The sequence below is a fragment of the Nuphar pumila genome, chromosome 9 (genome assembly GCF_984573655.1).
Source record: "Nuphar pumila chromosome 9, dmNupPumi1.hap1.1, whole genome shotgun sequence".
NCBI classification, from domain to species: Eukaryota; Viridiplantae; Streptophyta; class Magnoliopsida; order Nymphaeales; family Nymphaeaceae; genus Nuphar; species Nuphar pumila.
In genome coordinates, this window is record NC_143257.1 from 97,474,191 (window position 1) to 97,493,592 (window position 19,402).

Sequence of the window (19,402 nt, forward strand, 5' to 3'; positions counted from 1 at the left end):
CTTGAGCTCGATGGGGTTGATATGCTCAGCATACCACTTAGCTGCAACTCCTTCCAAGCTGCGGGGGAAGCATAGAAACAATGCTCGGTTATCCCTTTTGAACCTCGAGCATTTAGCAAAGAAAGTGGCGAGATGCGCTTTTGGGTCACCAGAGCCGTCGAATTTGATGAATTTTCGGGGAAGATTCTCCAGATCATCATCCCCTTCTAAGCCGTCATAGAAGTCCTCACTGGTGAAGACTTTCTTGCCCTTGTCGCGGGCTTGCAGATCCTTGACATCTCGGGCCATTTCCTTGAACTGCTCTTGCAAGGGCTCTTCTGCCTCTCTGCTCTTTGATCTGCGGCTTTTACTTTGGCCACGTTTCTGAAATGCCGGAGGCACCTCATATTCTTCATCAGTATTTTCAGTGGAATCTGATTCATCTAAAATCTCTTCTGGCTGGATCTGCTTCTTGGGAGCCTTCTTACCCCTGTGACCATGGAACCTTTCTCTGAATGGATTTCTTTCTGAGCTGGTCCTGGGCTGCTCATTCATCATTTTGTTCATCATTTTTTGAAACATGGCATACATTTGAGGGTCTATGCCATCATCTTCTTGCTGCTGCTCTTGACTCTTCTCGGATCGGAGGGAACCCATTTCTTCTTCCGAGGCTGACGAGTATTGCGGTGTTGTTGTCCTTTTCCCTGATCTTGTTTGAACCATCAAATGTTGTGGATGCTCTCTGCAGGGCAAATACCTGATTAGATTTTGTAGGAATTGATTTTTTTTTTGGAAGAAATATTTGCTGGAAATATGGTAGACAATTTGAAAAAGATATCCCATTACTAGGGACTGAGTCGGCGTGTGAATCACGACAATTCTGTTGTCATTCCTTCTGCAAAAGAAATAAACAACGAAAATATGCCTTGTTACCTAGGCGAGGTCGTCAAACCACAATGGAGAGAGAGACAATTTTATAGAAGTGAGGAAACATGACTTTATTGATCTTGACAAAGAGGTGGGGGACAAACAATTTGCCACCATTCATGATAGTCGGCAGACACTCTAGGACCTGGAAAGATTTTAAGAGAGACAAAGGAATCCCAGCTGTAGCGGGCAGAATGATATGCCCCGGACCATTGTGCGGAAGTGAGGTCGAACTCTGCCATAGCTCCTGATAATAGTCGGGCTTCGACATACTGCTGCCTCTGGGAGAACTGCCGAACACATCTCTCTGGTTGGTAGTAAGTGTAGAAGAAAGGTCCGAGCAACTTGAACCGCTTGCCATAAGCGTAGGTATATCTGGGAGGAGATATTTGCCGATCAAAATAGTCCCAAACAACGTCATCTTCTTGAATGTTGTTGATCATGGTTCGGTACTGCGCTACTGGAAGAAATTCTTGACCATTGTATCTAAAAGAGTTGGCTCGGGCTGGAACATGTTGGAAGAACCAGGATTGAAGTGCATAGATGCATCCTTCAACTAGAATGGATTCTCCAAGTGAGAATCGAGTGAGACCTCGATATAGGAAGGCGAGCGGTGCCATGGCTATAGAGAGGCGATTGGTTTGCCGACTTCCCCATCTTCTCATAAGCTGAATTATTCTGATGTCCATGTAGTTTTGTCCATCTAGGAAGAGGGATAATCCTACAGTGCACAGAACCATTGCATTCTGAATCCTTTCTTTAGCTATCCTGGATAGCGAACTGACTTCAACGAAGGTCCTGTACTGGCGGTACAACTCAAGTAGGTCAACATATTCATTTCCTTCCAACTGGATCAGAGGCCAAGATCGGTGGCCTGTCATACGAGCTAAGGAGTCTCGGGGGTCCAAACCCTTGACATTGATAAGGAATTGATGCTCTAATGGGTCTCCCAGTTGACCGGCTGGTTCTGGCAACCCCATGATTTCTGAAAATTCATCCATTAAAATGGTCATCTCTCCCCATGGGAACCAGAAGGTACACGTCCGAGGATTCCATCGCTCCGCCATTGCATGGATTAGGTTACCGTTGATGGTCTGCTTTCCGACTGCTGATGCAAGTTCTAACCCGCACTCGCTCAAATGGTCCGGGAACATTCGGGAAAAGCTTTTTAGCCAGGAATAGTACCACCGGGGGATGAAAGTTCCGGTGCTGAGGGCTCGATGTTCAGGACGACCTTGTTGCACCTCGTAGGAGATGTGACCTTCAGGAAAGATAGGATCGACTTGACTGGATGCCATCGAACTGAAAACAGAGAAAAACTCAGAATGAGACTTAGGAAAATGTGAAAAAATTTGAAAAAAAATTTGCAGGCAGAATAAAATGCAGTTGGAAATTCGAGATCCAGTAGAATGGTAGAATGAAAAATCGCCTGGAGTTTTGAAAGAAATGGGATATTTGAGAAAATTATCCAGGGTTTTAGAAAAAGATCTTGTGGAAAGTAAGGATATTTTGAAAAAGACCTAATGAGTTGAAAAAAAAAAAACATTGGGAAATATAAAGAATGAAGAAAATCATACATACAATCACATCCTGCACAAACATTTATGCACATTCAGCACTCCCTAAAAGGCTGACTCTAGATGCATCAATTTGAAAACAACTGTTGGACCTTAATCCTAACTCTAGGTTCAGATCATCTTTGTCCAATCCAGTTATTCCGATATACTCGAACCGAAATCCGAGGTACGTGGCATAGAATTTCAACTCCGGTTCTAAGGTAAGGTTTTCCAACATCCTTGAGCGCCTACCGATATACTTCGGACTGTGGCCCGCGGTACGTGGTAGGGGGATGTTAACCCAAATAGTTGGCCCAGTTGTGAGGCTCTGTGCCGAACTAGGGTTCTGGAAGAGAGCCTAGCAACGTGAAGACCGGGTAATGATAGGTAATGGAGATTTTAAAAAATGATCACATGCAAGAAATAGAGGGCTCTAAATCCTAGAGAGATAGATTTTGAAAACTTTGAAAAAGCATACATTGTTTGCATTCAGATCCTAAATTAAGGAGAGTTATATTTAGACCTAAGTCTATGTGAATATGAAAATATCTCCTCAATCTGGTCCTACCAAACCATGCCTAGTCTATATGCAATCAATGTCAGCTAGGTCAGAATCTAGGCTCCTAGGCTCACATGATATTGAAAGTAAAAGAGCTGACATTTTGTGAACATAATTTTGATAATTGAACTAAGTCAAGCATAATTTAGGTCAGACAAGGACATGTCCCATCACGGTCGCCAAACCTGTTATCGTCGCGAAAATTTTTCCATCTTCCCTTCCTTGCGGAAGAGAGAGGGAAACGCTTTCGCGCTTCAAACTTGACCGGATTTTGGAAATTGTTTTGAAATACTCGCCTCTGTTTTGAAAATTGCGGGAAAATCCATGGGATGGGGCTCGACCTGTCGGTACGTGGTTCGACCGTTCCTGCCGCCTTTAACAGGGGTAATCGAACCAAGGACCAAAATTGTGCTTGACTTAGTTAAATCATTAAAATCATGTTCTATCCTAAATGCACAGAGAATTCAGGCATGTGCTATGAGATTTTGGAAAATGCAACTTGGAAAAACATGATGTATGCTTGGAAAATATTTGAAGTTGAAAAGAATCTCTCAGGAAAAAGATGAAAGTCAATTTCTCAGGAAACTCAGATGAAAAGGGTTTTGAAATCACGGGAAAGTTCATAAAGATGTAGGAAAATCAGGAATAGTTGAAAATCCTGGGAAAATAGAAGTGATTCTTGAGAAAAGGGTGAACCTTTGAAAAGGGAAACACTTCTTAGGAAAACTTGGACTTTGAAAGTTTTCTTAGGAAAATGATGGAAATTCATTGGAAAGCCCTTGTGGAAAAGGAAAATTGAAACTTGGGAAGTTGAAAACCTGAGAATCTTAACCTTGAAATACTTGGAAATCGATTTTGACTTTGAGAAAGGTGAGAGACTTCTCTTAAAAATCTTGGGAAAATGACCTTTTCCCATGGAAAACTGTGGAAAAACTTGACTTGAGAAAACCAATTTTGAAAAATTATTAGAGTTTCTTGAGAAATCGATTTCTTGAGAATGAAATTTTCTTAAGAAAATCATAAGAAAACCAATGATTTCATGATGCAAGTGATATGAATGAAAGAATGCACTTTGAAAGGTTTTCTAAGAAATTTGTTGGAAAATGTGCATTAAGTCAAAATAAATCCTTCACATATTATGACTGTGGCCATGAATATGTTCAGAGTTTAGTTGATTTAATGCACAATGCTTTGAAGATATTTGAAATATGATGTGCATTTTTAAGATAGCCTAAGAGTGTAGGCTCAATGTGACTAGTAGGAAGATGATGGATCTGGGTCTCGTCCATATTCCGACTAGGGCCGTAAATATGGATTCCACCGAGTTCATCAACTCCCTAAGAGTTGGTGCACGTGCCATTCGTGAACATCCATAGTGCTTTTGAAATAAAATGCATGAATCATATAAGCAGGATATTGCATGAATTCAAACTATATGATATGCATCCTAGTCTAAGCGGGAAATTAAAATCTTATTCCAAAATTTATATTATTACATCACTAAATAAATGAAATAAATGAAATTGCAGACTTCAGCTCCTTCTTTTGAATGTCCCTGCCAATCTTGAAATGGGGTTAGCTCAAATATGTGGGTTTTTCCAAGATTTTCCAATAATATTCTGAAATTATTGGATTTAATTGGATATAAACCCTATTCTCATGCTTCCTTGATATTTGAAAAGATGAAAATGCAATGAATTTAGTAGAAAATAGTTTGAAATTCGGAATTGGGGTCAAAATGACCAAAATACCCCTAATATTAAAGTTATACCTTTAAAATCAGGATTTTTTGAAGGAAAACTTGGTAAAATTGAGATTTTGAAATTCAAATTGAATCAAATGATGATGAAATGCAGTATGACATGCTGCTAAACACATTAGGACTGTAAAATTAGAATTTGACATTTTGCAATTTATCCAAAATAACGAATTTCGCTTGTTTTTCACTTGGATCCGGGTCCTGCGGGACCCTGTTTTGGTATTATGGCTAATCCGAACCTCAAATGGATTCCAAATTGCACTAAATTCGGTATGAAGCATCTACCTACTCTGATAAACAGCCTAGAATGCTAAAAATCACGAAATGATATGATTTAAATGCTAAAATTTAAAGAAAGTCCTAAAATAGTGGATTTTGCCTATGGATCCGAACCAAATGCACTGCTTAACATGATAATGCAAGATTTACACCATGAAAACTTCTGATATTTTGCAGACTGCTAAAGGACCCAAAATGGAACATTTTTGGTTTTTACAGCCTCGGAATTTGAGCCATGGTGAGTTCAGTAACAGGGATTTAGTTCTGACAGAGGTAAAAATCACCCTAATCTGATTTAAAATGCTAAAAAAATCGAAAACTGCCATAGAAATTTATGATATTAATCAGAGCTACTCACAACACCTACATAGACAACTTTCATGTTCATGACTTTGGCATTTGATCAGCCGAAACATTGATAAAAATATAACTTTTTAATCCTAAATTGACAGAACAGACAAATGTCACAAAACAAAGGACTGACAAGAAAAATCTGAAACAGGTATCATAACTATTCTAAAAATCACAGGCTTTCAGATGCAAACAGAAGACACCTCGGACATACCTTTCACGTTTTACAGTTTTGGATTTGGAGCAACACACAAAGAGAAACCATAGCCCTAAGTCGATCCAAAATCTCAGAGGCCCAAATCAGGCTCTGACACGTGTCCCGAACTCTCGGATTTTTGTCAGACATTAAAAAAATCCGAAAACTCTGAGAAAATCATGTTACAAACTAGACATTTTCCCAAGTTCATAACATCTTTCAGATTGAAAATCGGATTTTTCATGAGGGAGATCTCGATTTTACAAGTCGGCAAATAATTTTTAAAACGCATCCCGGGTAACAAAACCCGACTTGCCATTTTGAATGTTTACCGCAGTAAGGAATTCAAATGCTTCCGAGTTTTTGGCACAATTTTAGGAACACCTAAGGGCGTATTCCGTGATTTTTTTGGGATTTTTAATAAAACATAAATGCATAAAATGACGTGTGGACTGACTGACAAAAACAGAGAACTACTGAAAATGAGCAGAATTGAAATAAATGCGAAACTAATCCTAATTAATTCATAAAATGTGCTAAATTAATGAAATAAAATGCAAATTAAATCTAGCTAAATGCATGAATGTTAAAAATCATCAAAGAAGCATAATCATGTATTTTTATATATGTCATTTTATGAGAATAGCTCAAGCCATCTCTCGGATGAGCTCTTTCTTCAAACGACTCCCGAATCGAATTATGAAATCAAATCAAGAGGAAAAGAAGTGCACCTTGCTTCGTTAGGCAGTGTAGGAGCTCTTGAAAGAGGCGGCTATCACGAGCTTCGTTTGTCCTTTGCTCCAGGCTTCGGATGGTTCACAAAAATCGACCCACTACACCTTCTTCACTGAGCCAAAGGGGGCATGAATTCCAAAGTACAAAAATCGGATTCTCAAGAGGGCTAGGTCGAATTTTCAAGTTCACAAGAGTTCTCCAAAGATGGTCTCCCTATGCTGGGCGTGGAGCCTTGTTTTTATAGATTTTCTAAAAAAATTTGAATTTCAAACAGGCTCAATCTGAGCCCTCCATGTGGCGCCATCTCAGGGGGTGCTATCTGGGGGTTTGAAATTCGAATCTGGCTTTTGCAGGGAGCCCTCAGGTGGCGCCACCTCAGGTGGCGCCACCTCATGGTGGGCTGCTTTTACTAAAAATAAAATAAAAATAAAAAATAAAAATGAAGCCAAGTGGGATCTCTGGAATGGCGCCACCTCAAAAGGTTTTTGACACATGTCAGAAGAACAGAGCAGTGGGCTCAGAAGGTGCCACCTCAGAGGAGTTTGAATTCTACTTTTTCTGATGAAAGGAGATCTGGACATGTGGCAGTCCAGGATGGTTCCATACCTGACAAGTGTCAGCCTGCTGGAGGAGGTTCTTCAGATGGCGCCACCTCATGGGGGATTTGAATTTTAAATGGAGGTTGGCCCTGGAGGAATGGAGGGTGGACATGTGGCGCCACCTCAGGGTGGCTCCTAAAATGCCATGTGGCAAGAGGGAGGAAAAGGAGGGAAAGGGACACGTGGCACCATCTCACACAAAATAGAAAAGGTGAAGTTCAAGATTTTCGCCACCTAGCCTGGAGTTTGAATATTTGAATTCTAGCTTTCTCTGAAGGAGGTAGAAAATGACATGTGTCCTCTACTTTTTCTAAGAACAGCAGAGAATGACGTGTGTCAGTCTGCTTTTTCTGAGAAGATCAGAGAATGACACATGGCATTTGCTTTTTCTGAGGAAATGAGAGTTTGACATGTGTCCTCTGCAGGAGACACTCTCCAAATGGCGCCACCTCAGAGGAGACAAGCCTACTTTTCTGGACGAAGCTGGGAGTGACACGTGTCTCTTACTTTTCTGAGAAAGGTAGGGAGAGACATGTGTCAGGCTACTTTTTCTAAAGGAGGGAGAGGTTGACATGTGTCCTCTGCAGGAGACACACTTTAAGTGGTGCCACCTCAGAGGAGACAAGCTCCACTTTTTCTGGACAGGACAACCTATGACACTTGGCGTCTCCTGATCTTCGGAATGACACATGGCGTAGGATGGATAGGGTGACACATGGCAGATAAATGGGATGACATGTGGCGGCTTCTTAAGGTAGCCCCACACTGACACTTGGCATGGAAATGGGCGGAGAGAGAAAAGACAAGTGGCACCAATCCAGAGGACAAGGCTCCTATATTTTTGGGTTTTTCAAAATTCAAATTTTTCAAAAGAAAAGCATGTGTGACACCACCTCAGTGTGGGTCCCACATTGCTTCTTTATTGAAATAAGGATAAAACAACAACTTCTTTTTTGGAATTTTTATAAAATTTTTGGACTAATTGGCAAAACAGAAATTTTGAAAAGAGTTGGCCCCTGTAGGGCGATTTTGTAAAAGAATGATAGTTGCAATAGCTAAAAAAAAAAGAAAAAAAAGGAAAAAAAAAGGCAAAATCTGAGTTGAAGTGGCTGAATTCCATATTAAAAACTATCCAGATTATTTTTCTGAGGAAATATTTGTGAAATTCAGAGTCCTGGGGGTAAAATGGGAAGAATTGATAATTTTGAAGACCCAGGGTTTTGAAATCGATTTTAAAAATAGTTGAAATTCTAATATGGATTGAAAATTTTGAAATCAAGAGTTCTGAATCTCGAAATGACATGCTGTGCAGTGCAGTGATATGGGATGCTCATGCAATGATATGCAATGCCATGTCTTATGTAATAGAATCTTGAACCAAGACTTGGAGATGTCTGTCTCCTGTCAAGAATAAAATTTTGAACATCTGAGCTAAAATAGAGAAATTTTGAGAGTTGCAGATAAAATTTAGACTTTTGCAATGTCCGGGCTCCGAAAATGACCATTTTGCCCTCCGTCAATTTCAAAGGATGGATGATGATGCTTGGCAGAAATGTTGGGGAGGTGAGTGAAAATTTGGGGTGTTTACAATGTGGCGCCACCTCAGGGTGGCTCCACACTGCCATATGGCAGGAGGACAGGAACAGAGGAAGCAGGATGTGCCACCTCAGAGAAGGGTTGCTTCCACTTTTTCTGATGCAGACGGATTGGGACACGTGGCGGTTCAGGATGGCTCTGCTTCTGACAAGTGTCAGCTAGCTGGTGGAGTCTTCTCAAATGGCGCCACCTCAGGGTAGATTTGAAATTCAAATGAGGTTGGTTCTGGAGGACTGGAGGGTGGACATGTGGCAGCACCTCTGGGGGTATCCTGCAGTGACACGTGGCGGAAGGAGAGAGAAGGAGGAGAAGAACTCTGTGGCGCCAACTCAAAAATAAAATAAAATAAAGTTGAATTTATGCAGGAAAATCAACATTTGCGCCACCTAGGCCTTGTTTGAAATTTTTTGAATGGTTGCTTTTTCTGAAGAAGGCCAAGAGTGACACATGTTCTCTACTTTTTCTGAAGGAAGCTAAGAGTGACACATGTCACTTACTTTTCTGAGAAAAGTAAGGAGAGACATGTGTCAGTCTGCTTTTTCTGAAGAAGGGAGAGATTGACACGTGTCCTCTGCAGGAGACACACTTCAAATGGTGCCACCTCAGAGGAGACAAACTTTACTTTTTCTGAATAGGGCAGCACATGACACTTGGCATCTCATGGTGACCTTGGAATGACACATGGCACAGGGTGAAGATGGTGGACATGTGGCGCCATCTTAAAGAGGCCCCACACTGACACTTGGCAAATAAATGGAAAGATTGAGAAAATGACATGTGGCGCCACCTCTAGGTGAACCCCACGCTGACACATGGCAGGGAAATGGGAGGAGAGAGAAAAAGACAAGTGGCGCCATTTCAGGGACAAGGCTCCTATATTTTTGGGTTTTTTCGAAATTCAGGTTTTTCAAAAGAAAAGCCTATGTGACACCACCTCAAGGTGGGTCCCACATTGCTTCTTTATTGAAATAAGGACAAGGCAGTAAATCCCTTTTTGGAAATTTCATAAAAATCTAGACCAATGGGCAAAATAGACATTTTGAAAAGAGTTGGCTCCTGTAAGGCGATTTTGTAAAAGAAATATATTTGAGATTGTGGACAAAAGGGGAAGATATGAGATAAAGTGGCTAAAATCAAAAGCTAAACATCTTTATTGAAAATATTCATATTGTTTTCCTGAGAAAATATTTTGAAATTCGGGGTCCTGGGGGTAAAATGGGAAGAAATGATAATTTTGAAGACCCAGGGTTTTGAAATCAATTTTGAAAAGAATTGAAATTCAAATCTGGATTGAAAATTTTGAAATTGAGAGTTCTGGACCTCGAAATGACATGCTGTGCAGTGTGGTGATATGAAATGCTCATGTAATGATATGCAATGTCATGTCTTATGAAATGTAATCTTGAACCAGGATTTGGGGATTCCCGTCTCCTATCAGGAATAAAACTTTGAACATCTGAGCTAAAATAGGGAAATTTTGAGAGTTGCAGATGCAATTTGGACTTTTGCAAGTTCTGAGCTCAAAAAAAGACCATTTTGCCCTTCGGCGATTTCAGAGGCTGGGTGATGATGCTTGCTGGAAATGTCGGGGAGGTGAGTGAAAATTTGGGGTGTTTACAGTAATCTGTAAAAAATCCTCCAACTTTGGAAATTTTCTCGGACATACTATTAACTTTTTTAATAAAGTCCTTTTTACTAAGTCTTCTTCTGTATGTGAATTCTTACACAGATTTTTTACAAAATTAAATAAATAATTTTGATTTAGTTTTCTTGACTATCAAAATAATTGATTAGAATAGCTCTGTAACCAAAGCTAGAAAATAATGCTTGGTTATAAAGGGCATAACTCCCTCAAAAAAGACTCAATCAAGATAAAGTAAGAGGCTAAAATCAAGCTCTGGATGTTTAGAACATCTCATTATTTTTAGTTTCTTTTTTGGATTCGTATTCTAGGAGATATATATTTTTTCTAAAACTTATCAGGTTAAAGATGAGACAGTTTCACAGTCAGTTCTACTGTGAGGATAGAAAATTTATGCCCTATTGCAGAGGTCATTTTAGTATCAAAACTTACTAAAATAAAATAAATAAGGGCTCTAAAATCAATCTCCAGATGTGTAAAATATGATAGTATCGTTATTTGTATTTATTGGACTCGTATTCATTGAGATATTGAATTTATCCCAAAATATGTCAGGTCCAAAATGTGAACATCATGGCAAAAATTTAAATATACAAATCCTTCATTAATCAATGTTGAGCATAGCACAAAAAATAATCTAACATGATTATTACTTAAACTAACACAATCATAGTACAAAACAACCATTAGTCATAAATTTTCTATGCTAAACTATAAGATTTTTAAGCACTACTCATTCATGATTCATGAAAATAGCAAAAAAATTTGATTTAAGAATGCTTCTTAACCAAAATCCTAATAAACTATTCATACAAACAAAACAACCACTATTCACATACTAACATGATTTATGACATGAATTTACATATCTAAACAACCTACACATGTTTCTTTTTTAGGGATCAAAAGTACATATTCAACCACAATAACCGATTTCACTAAAATGCCTTTTCAAAAACTGGTTTTGCATAAAATATACTTAGGTGATGTATTTTTACCAAAAATGTTTTCTAAAACTTATGTAAAACCAAAATTTTAATTACTCTAAGGTCTGATATGTAAAACCTAAGATTTTTTTGATAATTAAAATGAATATATGATGGTATTGATGTGATTATGATTATATTTATGCTTTTTTTATTTTCTTTATCTTCTTGAATTTTTGATATTCTTGATTTCCTTGAATTTCTTAAATTTTCTTGATTTTCTTGATTGTCTTAATTTTGATTGATTATAAATCTTTGTCATAAGATATGAATAATATTTCAAGAATAATAAAAAAAGATAAATCATAAAGAATTTTAAGAGTAGTTGTGATTTAGATTTTGAACTTTGGGTTTGGATCCCAAATTGCTATATGGATCCAAGTTGCATCCAGAGTTTAGTTTGGTTTGGATCCAATTCTAATTAGTATTTGCACCTAACGGATGTATTTTGGACCCTTATGGGGGACATCCAATGTAGATCTCCATTTGGATCCAAGAGTCCATATGGATTCCATAACCTCTAGTTTTAAATTCATAAAAATATAAATTAAGCAAAATAAAGGAGGGATAATTAAGACCTTTAAATTAAATGTTTTTACAGCATTAATTATAGGGAACATCCCACACATCTAGAAGAGTCCACATGAATTTCTTAGATGAAATCAAATGTTGAAAAGTCAAACTTTATTATCTCACATAAGAATAAAATATAAAAAAATCAAATAATTAATAATTAGGAGTTTAGAAGCTTATTTTTTTCTAGAATAGTCTTCTCTCTCCCTCCACACATTTTTGGAGAGGGAGAGTTTAGACCTTATTGATCTAGGGTTAGGAAGTGTATAAAAATACACCCCTCCCACATGCCCTCTTATTGTTTTTGAGAAAATTTTCTTTCGCTCTTCTTCTTCTCTCTCTTTTTCCATTTTCTTCTTGCTCTTGGTTTCTTCTCTCCTCTAAAATATGTAGGAGGCTTAGAGAACCCTTGTGCAGCCATTAGACCTGCATTTAGTCATTTGGTGGTGGTGGAATAGGAGTCGAATCGTTCATTTCTTTAATTCTAATCATAAAAATCTATCGTTGACATGCAAGATTTACGTAGCTGATATTTTTTTTATACACTTGAAGCATGAATGATTGGATTTGATCTTAAACAACTTTGAATATATTCTTGATCTGTTCTTCATGTTTTCATGGTTGAAGAAGTTGTTTCTTGGATAAAAAAACACAAACAATGAGTTTTTCCTATTAAGGATTTTGAGAAACATACAAAATTAGGGATTTATTGTTATTTCATATTAGATCTAATTATAATATGTTTATTTATGGTGTTATTCATGTATTAATCTATATTAAGTCAGATCAAATAACAAATAATCAGATTCTGAAGGTTTTATAATCTTAAAAGGGTTTTTTACAAAATCCTTTTCTGAGAAACCTAAAGTTGTGATGTCTGATAAATATTTCTCGATAATTTTAGAAAAAAAATGATAACTCTATGAATACCCGTCCAAACAATCTAAATAAAATCACCAATATCATCTAAACAACTTGATCATAAATGTAAAATCTTGTTTTGCGAATTTTGGATTTATATTATTGAAGTTATACCTATTTTAACATAGCCCTAATTTCTAGCCCTGTTTACAGAATGATTTCAACCCATCTTTGATAAAAGTTGTAAACACATTTGAAAAACAACTCCAAATATTTTATAAAAAATTTAGGTGAATTTTAATACCTAATACCAGACTGTGTAAAAAAGAGTTTTGTCAAAAATGTTTTTTCATAAATTTCAAAAAATACTTTAATCAGATTAAAATTTTTCAGATTATAAATTTTGGATCAAAACGCTGTCAGGATAAGGTTTCATAAAAGTTTTTTAATTATTTTATATTCATTATTTTTTAGAACGGTTCATTGGGTTGTATTCTTGACATGTACAGGTAACCAAAATAAAAATACTGCGATTTTATCAGTATTCTATTAGTCTTGACGGATTTTATAAAATTGGGTCATCAGAGAACTGAATTTGTCCAAGAAATTTATACTTGTTTTTAATTAGCAACGTGTTAGAGACTTATGATTCTAATATATTTTTGACATGTATTGCATATTATTAGTGATTTTATATCATACTGCATCAAGATTAATGAGTTAAACATGTGAGAAGATCTGATTGTGACATTTATGTGAATCATATGTGTAATACATGACTCCTTTCGTATTGTTTTGCAAATACATTATTTTGATTGATTCTGAAGGCATATTCCATTGAGAAATGAATTGCTTATAGTTTGAATAGCATGAACTGAGTTTAAGTAATGAGTATTCATCTTGTTTGAGCATGATTACAACTGAACATGATTAGGAATATGTAAGCCTTTTCGGTTTGGGCATGTGGGGGCTTGAATAAAAAAAAAAGGCTTATGTGTTTTTAGTTACGGGTTAGTTGTAATGAGTTCTTTAATGTGTATGTTACCATAGATATTTTAATTTGGTCTGATATGATTTGAGAATTAAAAGGTTAAGATATTAATTGGAATCATATCGATTTGATCGGTAAGGGTTTATGGGAGCTCTTATCAGAAAAGTTGAGTTTAGGGCTTTGATTATGTTTTGATGTTTTCTTTAAACTTTTCATAAATTCAGTTTTGAATCGTATTTGATCCTATATAATATTTGTAATAGAGATAATAGTGAGATTGAATGTTCCTACACATGTTTTGATTGAGATTTGTGAACTTGTTAAATTATGGCAGTTTGATTATGTGATTTTTATGATAATTTGATTATGAGCATGACTATAAATGCAAAGCACGTGAGAGATGAATATGAGCATGTTAATGTTGTTTCATATTGGCCATATATGCGGATGTAAAATGAGGCATATATGATATTGCTACAGGTTTATTCTAGAATATTTGAAATAATATGATACTATATGAATGAATTGCTAAATTGCATGTTAACATCATTCTTGATTTTTAGAATACATGTTATGCTTTGATATGCGATATTTATGAATACATGCAAGAATTGTAAAATCATACAGAGTTTGATGGGCTCTTAGTGTGCTTGAGAAAATTAAGATATTAATGGTTCCATAAGAGGGAACGATGAGATGGAAGCTCACTAGCCTAAATGGTAGTTTCATGTGTTACCTATGACCTAATTAAAAGATACACTATGATAGCCCTTATGGGTATGCCTTCTTTCATCGAGGTATGCTTAACCGATTGCTTGGCAGCGATTTACCTTAGAGAGGATAGAAGGTATGAAACTCCATGGACACATTGGTTTGAGCTTGTGAGGGACATTATCTCGTCGGTCCTCCAGTCTGGGATGTTAGGGGGACCAAGACTGTCACTTTGTCCAAAGTGGGCAGTTCCTGGGTACTTCTGTAGAAGTGAGTGATCATGATCATCTTTGTGGCACGAGCATCACTCCCCCGAGTAGATTTCTCTCAGAGCAGTCGTTTCCACTCACAGTGTGTGAGCTCCGTCCTTGGGGGTTACGACTTAGGGGGCTTATCGAGCATAATAAACACCCGAGTTGTGAACCTGTTTTTGGTTGGTCTACGTTATAACCAGGTAGACCAGGTAATCAAGATGAAACATAAAATACTTGCTTACATTACTTTACTGTACTTTGCTTTACTTCACTTTATGTTACTATAAATTATTCTTGTTTCCTGAAAGTTGATAAATTTATACTCATTGATATATATCTTGTTCTCATCTAGAATTGAATTTTGAATTCATGAATAGCTTGTAGAAATTTTATATCTTCCTTGTTGATAGTTGATGTAAATCCGAAGATATTTATATCATGCAAGTTTTAGGTGTTGTATTTTACATTAGCTGTGTGAATTTTATTGGGACTTTCCAAAGTCTCATTATTTCAAAATAAAATAATTTTCAGGGGATATGTGATATTAGAGCGAGTGCAGGAGGCTAGAGGGGGTTGTGCACACTCATGTTTTTGATGATCCCAAGGGCTTCTAGTTTCATTTAAATTTTAATACTTTCTGAATTGCTAAAGGACTATTTGATTGGACATTTAATTATTAGTTAAATTTTGAATTTCAATTACTTTATGCATAGTCAAAATTCTATTCGCGTATTTGAGGGCAATAGTTTTCGTAATATAATGTGTTCGGAGATTTAACAAAGAAGCCAGTTTATGAAATTAATTTATAAAATCAATACTTTTTCGCTGTGTTTACTCACCTAATAATAACATAAGGATTTTATCATTTAGAGCCTAAATTTTGAACCTTATTCTATGAAACTATTAAATGCCGATGCATGCGCAGGCTGACTCCCTAGAGCTTGATTCGATTAAGGCGATGCCAATGATAAAAAAATTGGATTAATGATTTCTGTTATGTAATGGTTCAATCTGATTCTTTAATAGATTGTTCCATACTAGATCTGGTACTAGGAGGTTAAGACACGCCCACGCTTATGCTCAGGTGGGCCGTCTAGTACTTAGTATGGTTGGAACGAGTCCGTTGATGAGACCGTTGCATTATTATATTTTAGAAAAAAAAAACAAAAAAAAGAATAGATTTAACCTTATAATTTTTTTTGGTATTTTTGGTTTGAAATCTATCAGGTCGTTATAGTTAGTATTAGAGCTTGGGATCAAAAAATTATTAGCATACAACTATCATGTAATCTGACATCTTTTTGTAAGTATGTTTCAATCATAACCCTATGTGGCATTAAGAAAATTTTGTATTTATAAATATTATGAGAATAATATAAATGAATAATGTTTGAGATTTTTGAGTTGCATGGTAGCTAAGCGATATTTAAATTATATATTGTAGATGGCTTATCATGGAAACACTTTAGCCGCTTTAGTCTTATTCAATAGTGGGTCTACTCATTTTTTTGTTTCAGTAGATTGTGCTAATCAGTTGGGATTGCCTATAAAACCACTTGTTTTTGCTCTTGACGTTGATTAAAAACTATTGGTCTATCGGATCATCGGGCTGACCAGTTGTCACAGGTAGACCCATAATATCTGAAAACTCATCTAGTAGTAGAGTCATCTCTCCCTACGAGAACCAAAAGGTACAGGTACGCGGATTCCACCGCTCTGCTAATGCTTAAATTAAACTGTCGTTGATGATTTGTTCCACCACTGATGATGCCAGTTCCAATCCGCAGTCACTCAGATGGTCTGAAAACATACGAGAAAAGTTATTGAGCCTAGAATAGTACCATCGGGGAATGAAAGGTCCGGTGTTCACAGTTCGATGATCGGAGAGACCTTGCCACACCTCATAGGAGATATGACCCTCAAGAAAGACTGAATCAAGCTGACTGGATGCCATCAGGATAGACTGGAAAATATAGAAGAAGTAAGGACATAACTTAAGAGAAAAACTACATGATTTTTGAAGAAATTGAAGGCAAGATAAAAACAAGGCTGAAACTTTGAGATCCAAAGGAAAGGAAAGATGGAAACTACCTGGGGTTTTAAAGAAAAGAGAAGAATTTTCTAAAAAATCGTCTAGGGTTTGAAGAAAGCAAAAGTGAAATATTTTGGTAATATGTGAAAGTAAATGGAAAATAGGGGATTTTAAAAACTTGTCCAGTATTTTCTGAAAATTATGGAAAATGTGAGAAAGTAAAGAGAATAAAAGGAAATAATCAAAGTACATTCAATCACATCCTTTACAAACAAGTATGCACATACAACATTCCCTAAAGGCTGACTCTAGATACATAAGTTTTGAAATAGCTGTATGACCCTAATCCTAACTCTAAGGCTCAGATCATATGTGTCTAATCATGCTATGCCTATATACTTGAGCAAAGCCTGATGTACATGGCATAAAAAGATTTCTTTGGTTCTAGGCTTGTGTTTTCCATCATCCTTGAGCATCTATCGATATACTTTGGACTATGGCCCTTGGTATGTGGCAGGGGGGATCAACCCAAATAGGTGGCCCAGTTGTGAGGCTTTGTCCTGAACTATGGTTCTGAAAGAAAGCTCAGCAACGTGAAGACCGGGTAAAGATGGGTTGGGTTGTTTTTGAAATATGATCACATGCAAGAAAACAGAGGGCTCTAAGACCTAAAGAAGTAGAATTTTGAAAAAAGCTTTAAGAAGCAAACATTGTTTTCAATCAGATCCTAGATTGAGGAGGATTGTATTTGACCTAAGTCTATGTGAACATGAATAGTGCCTCCTCAATTGGTCTTACCAAACCAAGCCTAAGTCTACATGCAATCCATGTCAGCTGGGTTTGATTCTAGGTTCCTAGGTTCACAAGATATAAAGCTGACATTGAAGAACCCGATTTTCACAAGTTGAATAAAACAAAGCACTAGATTGATCAGGCAAAGACAGGTCCCATCTCGGTCGTCAAACCTGTTATCATTGCAAAATTTTACTTTTGCAAGTTAAACTGACCTTTAAAAAGGATTTTGAAAATAACTCGCCCCCGTTTTAAAATGCAGGATAAATCTGAAGAATGGGACTCACCTGTCGATATGAAGTTCAACTGTTCCTGGCACCTTTACCAGGGATAATTGAACCAAGGATCAATCATATGCTTTGCTTTGTTCAATTGTCTAAATCAATGTTCTATTCCTGAATGCACAAAGAATCAGGCATGCGCTATGAATTTCAGAAAATGCAGATTTGAAAACATGATGTATGCTTTAGAGATTTGAAATACTTGGAAAATTCTTGGAAAAGATAACACCTTGAAAATCATGAGCCTTGTTGAGAGAATATTTCTGAAGAAACGAAATGCCAATTTTTTAGAAATCCAACTATTTTGGGAAAATAGATTTCTGACGAACTTCAAATAACTTTGAAAACTTGAATAATTCTGAGAAAGTTTATTTTCTATGAACTTGAACTTTGGAATTCAGGATATAACTTGGAAAATCGATTTTGAACTTTGACAAGCATTTGGAAATCCTTTGAAAAAACAAGGGTTTTTTAGAAAATCAATTTTGAGGAAAATCAGGGCAAATTTAAGGGAAATCAATTTTTTTGAGATGAAGTTGAAAAATAAATCAAAAGACGGGGCATGTGGCCCTATGAAAATATCTTCATGGTGCAATCTAAATTTAGATGATGCATGAATGCAATTTGTCAAAGATATTTTCTGAAGAAATTTTGAGAAATCATTGATAAAAGAACTTTTGTGCCTTATAGAACTTAGATGGAATACATTCTTTACATATCCCTAACTATGGCCACGAATATGTATTAAATACATCTCATTTGATTCTAAAAGGAGAAAATATTTAGAAAATTTTAAAATATGCAATGATTTTTTAAGATAGCCTAAGAGTGTAGGTTGATTATAGCTTAAAAGAAGATGGCAAATCTGGATTTTATTCATATTCTGACTATGGCCATAAATACGAACTCAATCGAGTTTACCAATTCCCTAAAAGCTAGTGCACGTGCCATTCGTGTAGACCATGGTAGAATTGAAATATATGCATGAATGACAAACATAACAGTTATATATCAAAGTTTAAACTATATACAGTGCAAACCCTAATTCTAAGCAGGAATTTAAATTCTTATTCCAAATTTATTTACAATTCACATCACTAATTGGATTTAAATAAAGGAAAACAAAAATAAATACAACCTTGAATATCCCTGCAAAACTAGAAAACTTGTTAGTGAAGATATGCTGACTTTTCTAGATTTATGTAATAATATATGTAAATTAATGAATTTATCTAGATATAAGTTTTTTTCTGTGTTTCTCTGAGATAAACATAATAAAATATGGAATAAATTTGAAGAAATAATAAAGATAAACAACTTTGAAATTCAGAATTTGAGGAAGAATAACAAAAATACCATTGAAAACAAGATTATGGCCTATAGAATAAAATTAAAGAAATAATAAAGATAAACAACTTTGAAATTCAAAATTTAAGGAAGAATAACAAAAATATCCCTGAAAAGAAGACTATGGCTTTGAAATCATGGTTTTTCAGAGAATATTTTGGTAAAATTTTGGATTTAAGGTTAAAAAAGACTCAAATCAATGCCAAATAGAATATTAGGTGTCCTAGAATGATTCTAAACATGAAAAAACCCTAAAAAATATAAACTTTTATGAAAAAAATGAAAAATATCACAAAATCATGATTTTTGCTTGAATCGGGGACTCCGCGGGCATCCTGTTTTCATATTTTCATCAAACAGCCTATCAAATGAATTAAAAAATTAGCACAAATTGGC